General features: G+C 36.1%; 1 protein-coding gene and 2 long non-coding RNA genes across 11 annotated transcripts in view; 2 read left to right on the forward strand and 1 right to left on the reverse strand.

Annotated features, from left to right (window-relative positions):
- Positions 1-16,297, forward strand: part of LOC141441617 (inactive dipeptidyl peptidase 10) — a 734,138-nt gene that overhangs the window by 477,806 nt on the left and 240,035 nt on the right. The window lies entirely within an intron of this gene.
- On the forward strand, positions 1,246-2,691 carry LOC141441613 (uncharacterized). Its single transcript, XR_012452821.1, has 3 exons — positions 1,246-1,762; positions 1,847-1,935; positions 2,674-2,691. It is a non-coding gene; the product is annotated as an uncharacterized lncRNA (long non-coding RNA).
- LOC141441468 (uncharacterized) lies at positions 4,970-8,055 on the reverse strand. The gene is made up of 2 exons (XR_012452804.1): positions 6,655-8,055; positions 4,970-5,669 (listed from the first exon to the last, which is right to left on the reverse strand). It is a non-coding gene; the product is annotated as an uncharacterized lncRNA (long non-coding RNA).

The raw sequence follows: 16,297 nt of genomic DNA on the forward strand, positions 1-16,297 counted from the left end.
AAGCGTTTTTTTTTCAAGTAGTTTATTATAAACAATATTTACAATGATCCGTTGTTGACTACGAATCGTTTTGGGCATTTTTTATTATGTTATTGTTCAAAGAAACCGCTACAGTGACNCTGTGCCCTTAGTGTATTTTTTCGGTCACAAAATACGTCTCGATCGCGTTTGCGTTAAAATCTTAATTTGTATGGAAACACGAACAGCGCCTCTAGCGCACGTTTGCGCAACAACTTTTGCGAGTGTAGGTCTGCTTGTCAAATTAACGTAAACTATTTCGTCCGCGAATTCGTAAAGTTAACGTTAAACCCGATCGACTCGACTAATCAAAAACGAATGGGGATGCCAGATGTTTCAGGTTTCGCGGGATTCTCCCCGAATTTTAGTATGTCCTCCCGACTCCCAACAAAGTCAAAAAAAATCATAAAAACAATATAATATAATACAATACAATACAAAGACTCTTTATTGTACACCAGAAATAACAACTACTAACAACAACCACAACACCTACAACAACAACAACTTCATTTTATAAAACAATAATTTTAAGTTCCAAATGCTTGCACTGAATGACATCAAATCCCTTTTCTTGGCATAGTACCTAACACCCAGTAACAGCCGTGATGCAAAGAATTTTAAAAAATCACGGTTTTTTTTTAAGCATTTTTTACTGATTGTTTTCCTGGTTGTAGTAAATGTGAAAAAAATACTTTATTTAAGAATTATTTGATCTTGCCATGATAGCGGGTAAATGGTGAAAAGGGACAAAAATGTAATATACATACTTATATGAACAGTAACACGATATTCGAGTAAAAAATAAATGACATAGGTAACAAGAAAACCGTTTTTCTGATTTATTTATTTATGTAAACACTAGCTGTTGTCCGCGACTCCGTCTGTGTAGAATTTGTTTAGCACCATCCCGCGGAAATTATGCAATTTTCGACATTAAATGTATCCCATGTTCTTTTCCGAAGACTCAAACTATTTGTATTCCGAATTTAATCTTAATCGGTTCAGCGGTTTAGACGTGACGAGGTAACAAACAAACCGACTTACAAACTTTCACATTTATAATATTGGTGGGATTTCTCTCGCAGCAGACAAAATGTTAAATGGTTTTGTTTTTAATATACTTACTTATATTTGAATTTATTATTGTTTCTCCCGTCCAAAGTACCAAAAATCCCGATAAATCGTTATTTTTATCGATAATAGGGTCATTCGATCTGGCAACCCTACCTAACTACAAAACAAATGTCAGACTGACACCGCCCTAATTTACATCGTCTCAGTTCAAGAAAAAAACTTAAAAATTATTACATATATTATTTGGTCGCGCTGTCATCGTTGTAAAGTGGATGCTCCATAGATGTGAAGCTGGAGGAAGATGCTTGTGATATCATGGACGGAATTTCGCACCAAAGTGCCCATACTCCATAGTTATAGACCATAGTTTAGTATACAGCACATACTGCAGTACTTGGAACTTCTTCAGGCGGGATGGATGGCGACTCCATAGAACAGCTGGTCGTGCAGGGAGGAGTGGAAGGAATCAGGTTGCACGTCAGGTCACCTCTGGACTGACCAAGTGAAGGCCACTGTAGAAAACCAAAAAGACAGTTTGCCAACAGAGAGATATGGTAGGAGATCGTACGAAGAGCTGTCCGCCTCTACCCATGACGCGGACGCATCAATATGCCTACGCCTGGTCTGCCAAGAGCGAAACGACAAAGAATAAAGTTTCATACTAATGGTTTGAAAATGTCATTCAATACAATTGGTTGACGTTGACACTTCAGGTGGCATCGTTTTTTAAATTGAGATCCGATTTTTCCAGATAGAATACATTGTTCACTATTGATACCATGCACAAACTATGGGCTTGGACTTTAATTAACATATTGTGTCACAACTGTCAAGTGAGAAGTAAGTAAACATTGTATGGTCAAACAAATTGAATCATGACCCAGGTGGAACCTTTTTATAATCAATTTCACTATGATTTTCTTGACAAAAGTATGAGATGTCAACATGACATTAGTAGCACAAAGGTTCCACCCTGAGTCATGATACAAATGTGCGACTTTACCTAATAATTTCACTGAAATCTCATGATATTTGTTAGACAATTCTGGATGATGATTTCATTATTGTAATAGTTTTCATTGAGTTAATTCAGTTAAAATTTATTACTTGCTTGTTCAGAAATGAGGTTTTGTGCCAATAACCATGAATTTCTTCTCATATGGCAATTATACACTTATTTTCATTATTATTTTTCTTTGCCACCACCATGCTTTTGCAAATACTGTAGAATTATGTATTGCATATTGGCGTATCTCCTATCTGTAACGCTTGTTGTATTTTAGCATCATATTCATCAACACATCATGTTAGGACCATTGTATATTATGTGTTACTCATTCCTACACAACTAAAGCTAATTATTGATCAGTGATTATGGATACTAGGCATACGGATAAACATATTACTTAATATATATCAAATCATTTTTATTATTATAGGTATAGATATATACAATATTTCATTAAACATTTTCTTTACTATCATGGAACTCAAGAGTAAACACAATATGTTAATCAATCAGGATTCCTTCTAGATTTAACAAGTAAAAGTTGTCAATTCAACAATTTTTTTTTTCAGATAAATTGAAATGCTCAACCTATTCTCAAGATTACTGTAAACCTCACAAGGCGATTTTTTTAACTATATAGACCTGCTGCCCGGGGCCTCGCAATGGGTAAGGCTGCTGCTGAGAAGAGATGATATTGAATATTTACATTTACTTACCAGTGATGCTTAGATTAAAATTTGTTTGAAATCTTGCCTTCTTTGTTTTATTTACAATCCATATGTCTATAAAAAAGATATATTGAACCAGGTTTCTGGGACAGCATTTCCGGCGAGCGAGCGACGGAGAATTTTTAAAACTCGAGCCTATCAGTTCTCTAAGGACTGAACACACCTGTGATATAGTAGTGCCACCAGAGTTGAGTTCACACACACAAGAATATATGTTGCCTGTAATGACATCAGATTTCATTTTATTTTTCGATTTTCCATGTATGAAATGTGATTTGGTGCTGGATGATAGAAGCGATTTCAACTACAGAATAACAGTTAACTTGAATAATTATTTACCTACTTACATACTTTATTATGGACAGTAAACTACCTAATTATTTTTTATAGGCTACTTTTTTATCCCAATATTCCCATGGAGTAAAGGATTAAATCTTGAAGTTTCAACCACTAGGTTGGTCATGAAATTTATTTAACTTTAAATAATTTATTAAATGTGATTTGGTGCTGGATGATAGAAGCGATTTGAACTGCAGAATAACAGTTAACTTGAATAATTATTTACCTACTTACATACTTTATTATGGACAGTAGACTATCTAATTAGTTTTATTGGCTACTTTTTTATCCCAATATTCCCATGGAGTAGGGATTAAATCTTGAAATTTCAACCACTGGGTTTAGTCATGAAATTTTAATGAATTTATCTTTCAAATATAATTTTTTTTAGATAAATAAATTTTTTAATAGATAATTATTAAAATGCTGTATTATTATTTTATTTTATTTATTTTTTATTCTTAGGGTTAGGTTTTTATAATAGTTATAAGAAGTAAAATACAGAAAAGTACATACAAAATAAAATATTATAAAAACCTAACCTAGTTTGCCGCCGGTAACGGGGTAGGGCCCAAGCTACCGGTGGTCAGGGCCGCAGAGTGAGGAACCTCCGGACGATGCGTGCCGTGTCCAGAAGTACCGCCTTCTGTATCTGGCCCTTGATCCAGCCATCTAGCGAGAGTCTCTTGAGATGTTGTCGAGACTCTTCGCTATTAGACCGTTTGCCGAAACGACTATCGGGACAATGATCGTCGAGTCAACATCCCACATAGCAGTCACCTCGTGAGCCAAGTCAAGGTACTTGCTGAGTTTGTCCTTCTCGGCCTTCACGAGGTTCTCGTCATGTGGGATGGTGATATCAACGAGCACTGCCTGGCGTTTTGATCGATCTGTCAGCACGATATCAGGCTTATTGGCTACAATAGTCCTGTCCGTGATGACAGATCGATCCCAATAGAGCGTGCACGACCATTTTCAAGAACTGGCGCAGGGACATACCTATAATACGGCACCTCAGAGTCTACAAGGCCGTATCGAAGAGCAAGTTGCTGGTGGATAATCCTGGCTACTAAGTTATGTCTGTGCAAATACTCACCGTTAGCAAGATGAGAACAACCGAGATAATATGCCTGAGTGATTCCCCAGGACGGCGGCATGCCCGACAAATGTCGACCGTACCGTCCTTCAGGATATACCTCGGTAGTTGTTCGTCATGATAACTTCGTCAGCAATTGCACACACAAAACCCTCGGTTTCCCAAAGAGGTCCCCGAAACGTAGCCAGGTCACCGACGCGAGAAGGTCTACATCAGGCCCTGTTAGGGCCTTGTAGAACCGCCCGTGTAGCTCCTTGCTCTTCCATACGTTCTTGCGATCTTCCGTGCTCATTACCATAGGACTGCGCCAATTTTCGTTTGCCAAGGATAGCGGGGTGAGGTGTCTGTCTACTGCCACAACATCGCGATGCATCCCACACTCGTTGCTAAGGAAATAATTCCTGTATTATTATTATTATTATTTCATTTAAACTGCAAAGTTGTTGTTGCAAGTGCAACTAATCAGTGTTACAGACTTATAATAAGTTCCTTTACTAATACTTCAATAGAAGTATTAAGATTCTTTACTAATTACTACCACTTCTTTCATTCTTTCCACCATTTTCACCCCTTGTAAAGAAACAAGTGCAAAAAAAAACAATACTTCCATTGAACAAAAAACTAAGTACAATATTACACAAAACATTGATTTTCTTGGAAGATATATGATGAAGCTTTGAGGGGGTAAATAAAAAAAACAAGTTTAAGATTTTAAAGAAACTTGAAGGCATAAAATCAGTTTTTATTACACTTATCAAATTTAAGTTTTTGTCAGAAACGTAATCCATACTTATATTATAAATGCGAAAGTGTCTCTGTCTTTTTGTTAACTCTTCACGCTTGAACTGAATGATTAATTTAAGATAGTTCGAGTCCCGGGGAATCAGATTTTTATCCTGGAAAATACACATTACCCGTGCAAGAGTGATAAACAAATTCTGGTCAGACAAAATCACAGGTGAAAACTAGTTTAAAACAAACTACCTTAACTAATTACAAACAAATAAACTTAAGAAATGGGAAAATTAGACTTACAGATTTTTAAAACAACTTGTGTTTAAAGTAAGTTAAAAACCTAAAGCTTGTAAAAAAACAATAATAAACAAATTTGTGCACACTAATATATTCTTTCTGCTTTAGGCAATTGTATATTAACAAGGATAATTTGTATAATAAGATTAGAAGTTGAGCACAGGGCAGACATCTTGTGTAGCTTTGTAAATAGAATATAATACATATGAAAGGATTTGAAGAACAGATGGCAACCACAAACTGGAAGATACTGCAGCCCTCCCACTAGGTAGACCAGTAATGTCGGGAAAATTGTGTTGTTTTACAATCTTCATTCAACAGTTGGACCCCTTCTGTTTTTGGTGATGATCCAGATCCATGCAGTCTCCTCCTAAGAAAATATCAATTGACAATATTAGATAGGCAGTCACTGACTGAGTCTATAATTTAATTTTTGCAGGTGGTAGGACCTTGTGCAAGGTCCGCCCGGATTGCTACCACCATCTTGCTTGCTAATCCTGCTGTGAAGCAGCAGTGCTTGCGCTGTTGTGTTTCGGGGTGGAGAGTAAGACAGCCAGTGGAATTACTGGCACTTGAGTATTTTATCTTCGGCCTCTTAGGATTTTAGGGCGGTGGTGATCTCTTACTATCAGGAGGCCCACTTGCTCGTTTGCCAACCATTCAAATGAAAAAACAAATTGCATTCCTGAATTGCAGTTAGTCTGTCAAAAATAATGGTTACATGAGCGAAGCTATGTGTAAAGGCAAGTTCATAATTCCATACTATTATTTAATGTTATAAATGCGAAAGTGGCTGTCTATCTGTCTGTTCCTGCTGAACCAATAAAAATGAAATGTTGTACAGAGATAAACAGTATGTACCTATCAGGGCCGTGCGGAGGCCCTGGCCTGGAGCACACAAGAACTTGGGGCGCTTTTGAAAATTAAAGAAAGTTTTACTTAAAAACATTTTTTCTCCGTTTTTTGACCTTTTGGGTGTCCCATTGGCTGGGGGGCACTGATGGGCACGGGTCCCGTGTGCCCTTATGGTATAGATAGGATTAGTAAAGAGGGAAAAAGGATAGTTTTTATCAAGGAGCGATAAACGAGTTCGAGGTAGACCAAGTCGCAGGCAACGGACAATATTATGTAAATTTATATTACCATCTTTTCAAGAGATAAAGAACCGTTTTTCGAAATCTGTTTGTCAACAAAACATAGTGTGTAAAATTGAGATATTATTGAATTCTCGAGAACTATTGATAGCATTAGTCGCAATATTTAGTTTTAAGCCAGATATGGAACAGGAAAATATGAGAGAAAAAAAATGCATCAACAGTACGATTGGTAAATAAATAAACAAAATTCTTACCTACCAGTCAAAGCTGCGAACATTGGTCTCAGCCTCACCCAACAAACAGTTGCAGGAAACTTCCATTTCTACAATTTCCACATCCTAAATCTTCAACTTGTGGTAAGGTACAGCAGTAAATAAAAATTGATCATCTTCAATTCAATGATTTTGTCCTTTAGCAAAGGTCGTACACATCATAATCACTTTTTTTCTGCGGCTACTATTTTGTCACATACAATAAGAAGTCAATTTCACTTTTATTAACCTGGCCTCTCCCAGAGGCACAAATTCCTTTGATCCTGTTATCCTGGAAGATGACAGATTATTAGAGCAGCTGGTCTTGTTACGTACAATGGCCTCCATCTTTAATTTACGTTACTTCGAGTCGATCGAGCACACGCAATCGAAATAGTGACAAACGGAAGACGCGAATGTTTCGTTTAAAATTCGTACGAATCGAGTATCGAACGCTCGCCGCGGCAATAGTTGCGTTCAGAAAATGATCAACGGAATTATGTACGTCAACTTAGAGCTACCTCTAGTTGCTTCAAGTTGTTTTGGCCAATGATCACCATTCATTCTTTGCTTTTCGCTGTGCGTGCACGACATTAGCGCCACCTAGCGTCCGCGACTTTTCTGGCTTGTTGCTCTGACGTTTTGAAATTTCATCGCGACATTGTGACCAAAATCAAACCTTTAACCATCCTATAACGTATCAATTTATAATACAAAATTACTGAGATATAATTGTTCTTATATCGCTAGTAATAAATGAAATATCGTTTTCAGATCAAAATGAGTATCATTTTAAAGACCGGTTTTGTGAGTATCACTTAATATAAAATTTCAACAATTCATAAGGAAAATTGTTGCTGGACATGTCCGAGATGTAAAGGAATTAAGAACAAAATAGGGACAGTGTTCAATAATTCAAGCTCGCATCATAACAGAAACATCTATTACTAAAATTAGGTAGTTAATGTCTATACAAATTGCTTTGTTAATGACAGATTCATATGAGTATGACAGATGACAGAGCCAGAACTATTTCTACTTTTGGCCACCATGAGGGCTGCGATAGATTTCATTACCAATAGTACTTCGCACCCTCCCAATAGGGATAAAAGCACAGAATAAGTAATAGGACAAGTGCAGAAGCTTCTCTGCCGTAAAAAATCTACTTTTAGGCATAGGAAATAAGAACTTTATGCTTCCCTGTCTGTTCTGATACGATATGCGAAAGTTTGTAAGTAAGATAAGATATTACTTGTACTAGTTGTACTTACGTGAATTATGACTTGTACCTATTATTTTCTGGAATTTCCTTTTACTGAGGTAAGTACTAGGTACCTATACACCAGTGGGGACATGTTTCTCCTACGTTTGTCCTACGTTTTATACTAAGTTTATATTTAATTTAAAACATTACTACACGTACTCATACAGATTTTTTTTCTGCGCAAATACAACGGAAGATTATTTTATATCTTCCCGTTGTATTTGCGAAGTTGAACAATTTATAATTACCGTGCGAAAATTCGACTTCCAATAGCAAGGGCACAAAAACACACGGTTTGATTATCCGAACTTTTGATTGTCCGATCTATTCTCAATTATTTCGGATAACCAAGGTACGTGCTAACTTGACGCACATTGCTTTCATATGAGAAATGAAATCCTACTGCGTGTGTGTGTGTGTACTTGTGGTTGCGTGAGCGCGTGTATATGTATTATTTGTTCAGGAATGGTGTTAGATCGTTCTAAATGGAAAGTAATTTCTTCTTCCTATTCTCCACATCACTTTTTTCACAGGATATGAATTATGACAGCAGTCATAAGGCAAGTGACAACTTTACTTTAAAATTACGCAGCGTTAGCGAGCTCCTCGCAAACTATTGCGAACGTGAAAATCGGTAGGAACTCACACTCGCAATTGTTCGTCTCAAACATTACGCAGTCGAAGTGAGTTGCTATTCTATTCGAAAAGTGAACCGTACTCACTGTATTTCTTAGGAAACGTATCGACGATCGAGGGTTACGTATCGACGATCGAAAGTTACGTATTCGACGATCGAACGCTCGATTTACGTCGTCGAATAGTAAACGACTGTTTTGTGAAAACGCTACACTAGAGGCACTGTGCCTATTATGGTGCAAAAGACATATTGTGACATTCGAAAAACATAAAAATAAGAGACTTACGTAACAAACAATACGATAAGTGTAGGGTGGTGTAGGTAGTCTTTGGGTACGCAAAACTGTAAACAATACCTCTCCTTGCAGTCGGGTAAAAAAGGTTTGTTTCGTTTTAATGTGATCGACAAATGACAACCCATCTTTTGTAAGTTGTAAGCAAAGTTGGAATCGAAATAAAACCTCATTTTTCGATCAAAGACTATCTTCATCTCTTATTTAATAATAATAAATTCATTTATTTCAGGCAACTTGGCCCATACAATAAATACCTTACAGACTAACATAAGTACCTACATATTTATATTAAAAATAATTAAAAACTAATTTGGTGACAAAACGGCGTGACCCCGTTAGCGCATCACAAACTCAACTGAAAGAACATGTAAGTAAACTCCTCTACAAAATGGAAAATCAAATAAATTAGAACTTTGAACTCTGTTTCTTCTAAGTAAGTATTAAATTTGGACGCACATTGCTCGATGAATTTGTTCATTTTGGAACGGAATTATGAATGGCAGTTCCATTTAGCTTTAAGCTTTTTAAATGGAGCTTTAATGTTTACAAGTAAAACAAACTTTATTACAAAGAAGTAAGGGTTGGTTTGCAGGTATCTACTCTAGATTTTCAAACTATCACAAAGTATTAAATACTCACTGTAAAAGGTTTTAAAAAATACTTTTTCAATTTAGAAAGGTATGAAAATATTGTAAAAGATACATTGAAACTAATCACAAAATGTATCTGTAACTATCAACGATCTTTAAAGTATGTATAATACAATCGATGCTACTTTCGAGTCCGACAAACTACTCAAATACTATCAATACTATCGATCTCTCAACGTATATTTTATGTATGTACGATAAAGAGTTATAGACTACAACTATATTTTTAAGCTTTGAGTTATTTAATTAAGGGGAACAAATTCTAAAAACCAATAAATATGTTTCTATGTATGTACTCGTATAGCCCGGTTGAGTTCTTTGACTACAAAAACGAATGAGTTCGTTGACAGAAGACTGGTGGCTTTCACAGTTCATAATGTAATATTACAACTCAAAATGTGGCTCATGAATGTGCATATACGTATTTGTTTATTTGTTTCAAGTATAATTAAGTACATTCCTATTAGAATAAGCGCCCTCTGTTATTTGTATTGGTATACCTAGTTTGTAGTTTTCCATCCTCACGCCTTTAATGTGACATGCAATAAACAATTTTGAATTTGATTTTGGACACCACGTACATCGGAATTTTGACATTCATTAATTGATTTCATTAATCCCCTTCTTTGCAATCAGTTCTTCATTTAGCTGTGTGTATAAAATCATTCACTTCAACTCTCGTGGCATCACCTATAAAATATATGTATGTTTTTTAGTAAAGCGTAACGTTAAACACAACGCTATTAAAACTTAGCCCTAACTTATTCCAATAACCGTAGACCTAACTTAGCCAAACTTAAATCACCAGTTTTTCAGACTTGGGCGAGGCTGTAATGCCGATGGGCCCAACTTTGCCCACGGCGGAAATTGCCCTAGTTTCGGCCGCTAATCCCGAAAACTAAGGGATCGAATAAAACTATCAGGGCATGAAAGTTCTATTGAAAACTTTATCGGTACCAGAACAATGTTAGGTTTTGCCCTGCTTGAAGTTGTTTTGACTGTTATAAATGCCGTTGACGAGATTTTACGTAAACGGGTGTTTTAAAATATTCTATGTGTGGGCAAAATTGCAAAAACTGAACCCTTCTAGTTATGCCATGTTTGTCTGTCTGTCCATCTGTGGCTTTCTTCAAAAACTATCAGTGCCAGAATATAATAATAAAGTAGCAACTATGCCGACAAAATGGTAAATGAAAAAGTTATTTTTAATGTGTAATTTTTATCCGTTATTATTTACTGTGGTAATGTACTTTAATAACGATCCGTGAGCACGATTCTATCTAATTTGACTAATTGGTGAACTTCAAGAACTCATCTGTCAAGAGTTTTTACGTCATTAAAGAGGAATTATGATGAAACATGCCCCGTTGTACCAGTCAGCTCAAAGCAGGGTAAATTTATGAACGTAGGTATGTATAATAAATTAATATCATTGGACACTGACACCAATTGACCTAGTCCCAAACTAAGCAAAGCTTGTCAGATACCAGCCAACGGATAAACATACTTATATAGATACATTGCATACTTAAATACATATATATTAAACATACAAGACCCGAGAACAAACATTCGTATTGTTCATACAAATATCTGCCCTAGATGGGAATCGAACCCGGGATCTCAAGCTTCGTAGTCAGGTTCTCTAACCACTTGGCCATCCTGTCGTCACATCACAAGTGTTCAACACAGCTGTATTTTTTAACAATATGCGCTATTTGTGTAATAAATAGTAGCAGGCTTTTTGAGACCACCAAACGATATCGATCGATCGATTTCGTGTGGTGATATTGATTTGACAAACAAACAGACTTACAAACTGTATCCGACTAATATTATCAATGTGAAAGTTTTTAATTTTGTTTTCTACCACCTCTTCACGTCGAAATCGTTGAACCGATTTAGATGAAATTAAAGACAGGACATAGGATAGTTAGTTGTTATAAATAGTTGTTAATTGTTATTTATTAGATAGGGAAATACAAACTGAAATATAGATGCACAGAAAAACCAGAAAAATAAGACCAGCACTGGGAATTGAACCCAGGTCCTCGGCATTCCGTGCCGCGTGCTATACCGCTACACCACTGCTGGACTTTTTTCAATTTAGGTTTTACGGGATGACCGTAAAAGTAAAAATTTGGAATTGAAATAAAAAATACAAAAAGATTCCAAAAAACCAATCTTTATTAGATAGGGGTTGAGATGAACAAATTCTACGCGGACGGGATCACGGGCGACAGCTAGTTTATAATGGCATCAAATGTTTTATTTGCCAAACGGTTCATTTCCAAAACAAAAAAAAACACTGTATTTTGTTATGGTTTTATAGAATACAGTAGGTTAGGTCAGGTTTGTTTTATTTACCCTCGACGCAAAAGGAGGGTTGTTATAAGTTTGACCGCCATGTGTGTCTGTGGCACCGTAGCTCTTAAACGTGTGGACCGATTTGAATGCGGTTTTTTAATTTGAAATCAGGTTTTCTAGCGATGGTTCTTAGATATGTTTTATCAGAATCAGTCCAGCCGTTTTCGAGGTATTGAACATTGAAGTGACAATTTCGGGGTTTTCCAACTTTTTGTTGGCTAGGTTAGGTTATGAAAGTTCCAAAAAAAACATAGTTTCATAGATCGTTAGTTGGGAAATAATAATAAAACGTTTGGCAAATGAAACATTTGGGTATCGTGAGTTGGGGAAAGGTGGAGAACCATTTATAATAGCAGGATGTACATTTCAGTTAAAATCAACTTCACAATCACATTCAAGGGAAGCGTATCCTAATTGTACAAAGTTATTACATTACTAGTTTGACGACCGGATGGCTGAGTGGTTAGAGAACCTGACTACGAAGCTTAAGGTCCCGGGTTCGAATCCCGGCCGGGGCAGATATTTTGTACGAATAATACGAATGTTTGTTCTCGGGTCTTGGATGTTTAATATGTATTTAAGTATGTATTTATCTATATAAGTATGTTTATCCGTTGCCTAGTATTCATAGTACAAGCTTTGCTTAGTTTGGGACTAGGTCAATTGGTGTCAAGTGTCCCATGATATTTATTTTTATTTATTTTACTTAAGTATGCGACATAAAAGTTCTGTAAAAACCATAGGTTTAAGAGCAGTAGTAATATTCCTACTATACTAATGCGGTTATGTGGCGACATTATCGCTTCTATAGAGAGGTTAAAGACCTTTGTTGGCTTAAGGATGTCGTACACTTGCGTATGTTGATGTTTACCCCTATTATGCTTAAGTACGCTTCCGTGGACAAGCCCTGTTAGTACTACGAAGTGCGAAAGTTATTTTAAAAATTATGACGGTGGAAGCATTCTACACTTCCAGTGAACGTAGATGTAGTTAGTGTTTAGTATTGTAACTAAGGGACCCCATACATCCCTGAATTTTTATTATTATAAGTTTTTGTATTCTTTTTTTCTTTAATTGTATAATATAGTTTTTAAGTATTTTATTTGTAATTATATTATTATGAAAAAATTACTTTCTGCCAAGTTTCTTGCGGCGCATTCTTCTTGTCAATGACGGTCTTTTCGAAAGCGCTGGTAGTTTAAAAAATGACGTGTAGAAGTGCCCATTGCGGCCTATTTACTGAATAAATCATTTGAATTTTTTTAAATTCGAACTTCGTATTTGCCGTCCCGCTGATACTTATTGGAGCGGCACGACACGATGTTTGATTTTCGAATCTCGTAGTAGCCCCCCTGCTACGTTTTGGTGTGACGCAATGACATGTGTCTTCTCTTTGCGCTGTGTATTATTTGTTATGAATATGATTATTGTAAGTTACACGTTTATGTATGTTGAGCTACTTGTCTGGCACCGACTCTAAAAGTAGCAATACGTAATTGTACCTATACTATTTCTATTGTTGTAATAGATTTTTTGTTCCCAAGAATATACTATTTTGAGTGTTTTTTTGGAGTCGGTTTTTTTGTGTGTTTCGGCGTGATATTTAAACAGCCGGTGAAATTACTGGCACTTGAGGTATCGCCATCTAGGTTCTCTAGGTTGGCATCAGCAGTCTGCAATACACCTGGTGTTGCAGGTGTCTATGGCGGTGGTGATCTCTTATAATCAGGAGACCCATTTGCTCGTTTGCCATCCAGTCAATCTTCTTAAATCAAAAATTTTTGTTAAAAATTTCTTTTTGGTGATATTTATCAAGCGCATCGCACAATTATTCCATTAAGCCCAAACACGGCTTGGTTAAATGTTTTTTATAACAGGGTTCCGTAAGGTAGGTATCTTCCGGCTTCCCAGCATCAGATCAGCTTGAAATTATCATTAAAATAAAAATTAAGATAGTAGAATAATTTTAATGCGAGATGTGGGTAAGCAATAAAGCATTACTCAACTAAACGAGTTCTTTGAGCTGTGGTTCTTCTACCGGTCAAAAAGTTAAAGTCAAATATTCTTAATTATAAGGTCCATCAAGTAAAGTCGATAAATTATACTTTCGAATTACCTAAACGCTTGCATGGTTAAAAAAATGCTAAAACGCAAGCGTTTATAAACTTGAAGTCGCGCTCGATTTCCCTAAAGCCACCGCGGAAAATCTTGACAATTGATTTGACTATTTTTTTATGTATGTATTATAATTAAAAAAGCTACCTTTACAAATAAGGGTTGAAATTAAAGATTAGACAGAGAAAGATGCATGTAACGTCACACGCAAGTAACGCCATACTTGTTGCATAGAGAAAAGCGTTTGAGAAACAGACAGGTACATAGATTTTTCAAAAAATCACTAAATCCAATTTTCAATCAATTTAAGTTTTCTCTTCGCTAAACACTTTCTGTATACCTATATTTTCATATAATATATGAGACATGGCAAATTCAGGAGTTGTCAAATACAGTATTGGCGGAGTAATCGGTGAACATACAAAAAAAAACAGTCGAACATAGAACCGTCTCCTATTTTAAGTCGGTTAAAAATAATGTCATATTTTTTGTGCTTTTTACTCTTATCACAGCTCATATTACATGAAGCGACTGTTATAAGCTCGCTATTGTCTCAGCCAGTGTGCGCCGAGCTTAAAACATGGCGGCAGTCTGGCATGTGTCAATAAGGGACAAAAGATTGACAGACAAGGACAGAGAGCTTTGCTTTGTGGGTGAGATAAAGGCTTATTAAGGATGAAGGCTCTATGTCCTTTATGCCACATAGGTACAGTAGCGTAATGAGATAGGGAATGTCATTAAGAACTTTCTATAGATGAGGCATTTTGGGACAATTGTCACGTTTAATTAATGGTTATAATAACAACTAAAAAACCGGACAAGTGCGAGTCGGCCTCGTGCACGAAGGGTTCCGTACCATATCTATAGAACATTAGACATTAGGAAAAAAACGTTTGTTGTATGGGAGCTTAGCTACACTTAAATATTTATTTTATTCTATTTTTAGTATTTGTTGGTATAGCGGCAACAGAAATACATAATTTGTGAAAATGTCAACTGCTAGCTATCATGGTTCATGAGATACAGCCAGGTGACAGGCGGGCGAGCGGACGGACGGACGGACAGCGGAGTCTTAGTAATAGGGTCCCGTGTTTACCCTTTGGAACCCTAAGAATGGAGGCTTTTAACATGATCATCACCGTCCCAGCCTATAGGGTTTGTACCTATGGATTCGAATATAGACCTGGGCCTATGTTTACGCGTGCGAAACCGCGGGTAAATCTAGTTTATTATAAACACAATTTTAAGAGTAATCAATCTGATTTATAGCTAGTCCTTGAAATAATATGACGCAAAATAACTTGAAGCGTTGTTCGAGAAACTTCCAGAAAGTTCGAGAAAGCTCTGTAAGCTTTAAAACATTGCGAGATTTCCCCGTTTCCTTGTTTGCCGAATATTCATTAGGGTGCTTTCACAATAAAATTTCGAGTTTGCGCTACTAAAATTGCGACTTTGACGTCCTGGTTTTAGCCGGGCGTTTTGTAAACTAAATATTCTGGCGGAAAAATACAGAGCTTTTGTCTGGTCATAAAGTTATTGTTATAATGTTGCACTTACATATATTATTGTTGTTAGTATAGGTACAGACGACCGGATGGTCAAGTGGTTAGAGAACTGACTACGAAGCTTGAGGACCCGGGTTCGATTCCCGGCTGGGGCAGATTCATTTTGAATAAATAATACGAACGTTTTGTTCTCGGGTCTTGGATCTTTAATATGTATATTAGTATGTATTTATCTATATAAGTATGTTTATTTGTTGCCTAGTATCCATAGCACAAGCTTTACTTAGTTTGGGACTAGGTCAATTGGTGTCAAGTGTCCCATGATATTTATTTATTAAATATTATTGTTGTTGTATTTTTCTAACCTGCGTAATGTGACACTACTGGGTGCCGTTCAATCGTCATACAAACTTTTAGCATAATTTCATTTTACTACATTTAAAAATCATAATTTAGCTGCTACTTTAGCATAAAAACGGATTTCATATTTTTAACGAGCATAAGCTTTAAATAATATAACATTCATTAGTCATAACAACAATTGCTGTAATACTTATATTACTCCGTTAGTAATTTCATTATGAATATGTATTTGGTTATTCATATAATGATTAAAATCTATAAAAACATTTAGAATAGGTAATGATTAGACGGTATAACATCATGCGTGATAAACGCAAAAAAAAAAACCATGTGATTTGTGCGAGCGAGCAAGACTGTTCGGAGCAGAAGCGACTCGGATAAATAGGTTAGGTTCAGAAGGCTAAGCCTACTAGGTACACCTTAGCCGTCGATGTTAGGTTTTTTTTTATAGCAG

The sequence above is a fragment of the Choristoneura fumiferana genome, chromosome 24 (assembly GCF_025370935.1).
Source record: "Choristoneura fumiferana chromosome 24, NRCan_CFum_1, whole genome shotgun sequence".
In the NCBI taxonomy this organism is placed as follows: domain Eukaryota; kingdom Metazoa; phylum Arthropoda; class Insecta; order Lepidoptera; family Tortricidae; genus Choristoneura; species Choristoneura fumiferana.